General features: G+C 33.9%; 1 protein-coding gene across 1 annotated transcript in view; it reads right to left on the reverse strand.

The window, feature by feature from the left end:
* The window catches only part of LOC107680564 (V-type proton ATPase subunit S1-like protein), a 7,466-nt gene extending 7,169 nt beyond the window's left edge, over positions 1–297 (reverse strand). Inside the window, exon 1 of the mRNA XM_016476500.1 lies at positions 173–297. The gene's annotated coding sequence lies outside the window, so the exon portion shown is untranslated. The remainder of the gene's footprint in view (positions 1–172) is intronic.
* Between the last annotated feature and the right edge of the window lie 3,692 nt (positions 298–3,989).

A 3,989-nucleotide genomic window follows, 5' to 3' on the forward strand; every position in this document is an offset into this window, starting at 1 on the left:
ATAACTATATATATATATATATATATATATATATATTATTTTTTTTATTTTTTATTTTTTTAATATATATTTATTTATTTATTTTTATATTTTTCTGGACCTATTTTTGTGGGACACACTGGTAAAAAAATGTACATTTGCGTTTGCAGCACCAGTGTGCAGCTGAACTCACATGGCTTTGTCTTTGCTGCAGAAGGAGCCTTTGGTGTCCACCGGTGCGTCTGGGCTGAAGGTTCTCTCTGTGAGGTCCACTAAACTGTGATTCCTGAACCTGATGGCTAGTTTGCGGGCTCTGAAGAGGATGCACTCTTAGATCTTCCACATCGCCGAAACGGAGATTGAGTCTGGTGAGTAACAAAATATGTCAAAATATTATTAAACATGTACATTTATTAGCTGTCAAATTTTCCTTCTCAATTATACATCTTACACCAGGCTGAGGTAGTTTTTAGCTGGGTTTTCATTTATGTATGGAATATGTCTAGATAATATTTAACTCCAAAAACAAAAATGCATTGTGACATTAAGTAGAACAAAATATAATATATTATATTATAATCATATTAAATAATAATAACTATATATATATATATATATATATATATTATTTTTTTTATTTTTTATTTTTTTAATATATATTTATTTATTTATTTTTATATTTTTCTGGACCTATTTTTGTGGGACACACTGGTAAAAAAATGTACATTTGCGTTTGCAGCACCAGTGTGCAGCTGAACTCACATGGCTTTGTCTTTGCTGCAGAAGGAGCCTTTGGTGTCCACCGGTGCGTCTGGGCTGAAGGTTCTCTCTGTGAGGTCCACTAAACTGTGATTCCTGTACCTGATGGCCAGTTTGCGGGCTCTGAAGAGGATGCAGGTCTTGCCGTTGTAAGAAACACTCAGAGGAGAATACAACAACATTCCTGGAGATTGAAGTAGCTTCCTGCGCGGAGGAGCGTGAAGCTGCCATCCGTACGGCTGAAACAAGAGCATAATATCACTGTAACATGAGCAACATACACTATCATTCTCAAGTTTGAGGTCAGTATGATGGTCTAATTATGTATAGAATTGAATAAAATGTACAATAACATCCAGGTTACACAAGTTTGGGTTTGAAAGATTTTTAAATGTTTTTGAAAGGAGTCTCTTTTGCTCACCAAGGCTGCATTTTTCTGATTAAAAATACAGGGAAAAATGTAAAATTGTGAAATATTATTACAATTTAAAATAATTATTTTCTATGTGAATATATGTTAAAATGTAATTTATTCCTGCGATGAAAAGCTGAATTTTCAGCATCATTACTCCAGTCTTCAGAGTCACATGATCCTTCAGGAATCATTCTAATATGCGACAGTTGTACAGTTGGAAAACAGTTGGAAATCATGATGAATTTTGTTTTTCAGGATTCTTTAAAGTTAAAAACAGCATTTATTTTAAATAGAAATCTTTTTTAACATAAAAAATTTATTTAATTTCACTTTTGATCAATTTAATGCATTCTTGCTGAATATAAGTATACATTTCTTTCAACAGTAGTTTACGTAAGGCTAGTTGTCATGCCTATGGGGTAAGTTGTCACAATTTAAAGAGCATTAGCTTTTAAGTTAAATCTAAACCTATAATAAACCACAAACCAGTTGACTGAACTGAAAATATGTAAACTGTAACATATTTTAAACCATTATGTAAACCAGATGGCCAGCAGACAGAATATTGTAATTAAATGTAATTAAAAACTATTTGCAGGAATAAAAGTCTCAGCGCCCCCATGTGGGCATTTATAAAAAATACTCTTGTATGTGACAACTAGCCCCGTTCTCCCCTATGCTTTGAAATACACTTAATACTCATGAAGAACAGTTTACAGAAATCATATTTGCAAAGGGAATTAGAGACTTTTGGGGCACCGTAACATCCTAAATCAGAGTGAAATTTCTGATTAAAAAATGTAGCATGTCTGTAATCTGTTTTTCCAAAGACAATGCAGTCTGTGAAGGATTAAATTGATCTGTTTTGGATGTTTTGGAGGGAAATCTGCACCCCAGCGGTGGAACAAGGTCACATTGGCTCGGCTCGTCTCACCTGCAGCGCTTCAACCGCAAACACCGAGCCGTCAGCGTCCACCCCATCTGCACAACAACACACACTCACTAAATCTGCTGAAATATTTACATTCATATCATATTTATTCAGGCAAATATGCAAAAATAAGCATGTTTCTAACGAACTGTGTGCACTGCCATTTGAGAGTTTGGGATCAGTAAGTTTTCATGTTTTTTAAAGAAGTCTCTTCTGCTCATCAAGGCTGCATTTATTTGATCAAAAATACTGAAAAAAACCCCAGTAATATTGTGAAATATGATTGCAATTTAAAATAACAGTTTTCTATTTTACTATACTTATGTATAATTCATTTCTGTGATGCGCAGCTGAATTTTCAGCATCATTACTGCAGTCTTCAGTGTCACATGATCTTCAGAAATCATTCTAATATGCTGATTTATTATCAATGTTGGAAACGCTTGTGCTGCTTAATTTTTATTTATTTATTTATTTTTTTGGAACCTGCAATACTTTTTTAAGGATTCTTTGATGAATAAAAAGTTTAAAAGAACAGCATTTATTCAAAATAGAAATCTTTTCTAACAATATAAGCCCTTACTATGGCTTTTTTTATTGATTTAAAACATGCTTTCTGAATTAAATTAATTTCTTAAAAAAAAAAAATAAAAAGAAAGGAAAAATGTACTGACTCCCAACTTTTGAATGGTAGTGTATATTGTTACAAAAAAAGCAATTTGGTGCAGATCCTGAAATTTTTATATGGACAAAAAGTGATGCAATTCTGATGCTTGTAATGTAAATATGTGAGCCTTTTATAACAATATAGCAGATGCTTACATAAAATGATATAAATATCAGTTGTCAATCTATATGTCCAAAAATATGTTTTAGTAAGATGAGATTGAAATGATCCAAACATATAATGCAATGCAATCTAAAGATGATTGCGAGGTGAAGAAATAAACGCTCCTCAGAAGATGTGAGATGTTCTGGAGGCTTGTGAAGATCATTCCTCCGCTGAGGAACAGTGAAAGTAAAGCTTCTGGAAACAAATGCTCCTCAAAAGATCCTGATGATCAGATTTGAGATGCACTGATTTTTCTAAAAAATGATTGATGGGGAATTAAGTAAAGCCGAGCTGCTTCAGTCCAGAAAGTGTTCATCATTCAGCACCAGCTGAAGCTTTAATGAAGTACACTAAAAGAGCTTTTACTGGATAAAAAAAAGTCTAAACCATCAATCAGACAACACAAGGCATGGAGTAGATTGTGTAGATTGAGTTTGATCATTTAGAGGCCTTAGAAATGTGCATATCAAATATGATACATTAGGATTTGCAAAGAACCACTGAAGAAAGAAAACAAAGTTATTATCAAACAAACTTACTTTGTTGGACTCTGATGTCTTGGGATGGTGCATCATCTGAGCTGTAAGTACGAGAATTTAATGAGTGCATTATTAAACAGATGAATACCTTCATAAACAACTGAAATCATTTATATAGTTGGATACGATCATTGGTTCTCGACTACAGATCGGATCTTCACGCGTTATGAATATGAATGAGATACAGAAGGCTTTGATGCTGTGAGTCACTGCTGGAACGTCACCGTCCGTGAAGCGAGATGAACTCGCTTTCAAGTCACTTTGCTTTTGTTCCCGCAGGATATTTCTATTGCTCAGGAGATCTCAGTTACGTTTCCTTTAAGCGTCAGCTTTGCTTCAGACGTTTCTCCTGAAATGCCTCAGGAGAAATAAATATACACACAAACGAGTCAATTAACATGCAGCAAGAGACATAAAATCACTATGGAGAGCAGAATAAGACGAGAAATGCTCGAGCTCATATTGAGGAATAGTTCACCCAAAAATGAAAATTTGCTGAAAATGCACTCACTCTCAGGCCATCCAAGATGTAGA

Source organism: Sinocyclocheilus anshuiensis, unplaced genomic scaffold (genome assembly GCF_001515605.1).
Source record: "Sinocyclocheilus anshuiensis isolate Anshui unplaced genomic scaffold, SAMN03320099.WGS_v1.1 scaffold308, whole genome shotgun sequence".
NCBI lineage: Eukaryota > Metazoa > Chordata > Actinopteri > Cypriniformes > Cyprinidae > Sinocyclocheilus > Sinocyclocheilus anshuiensis.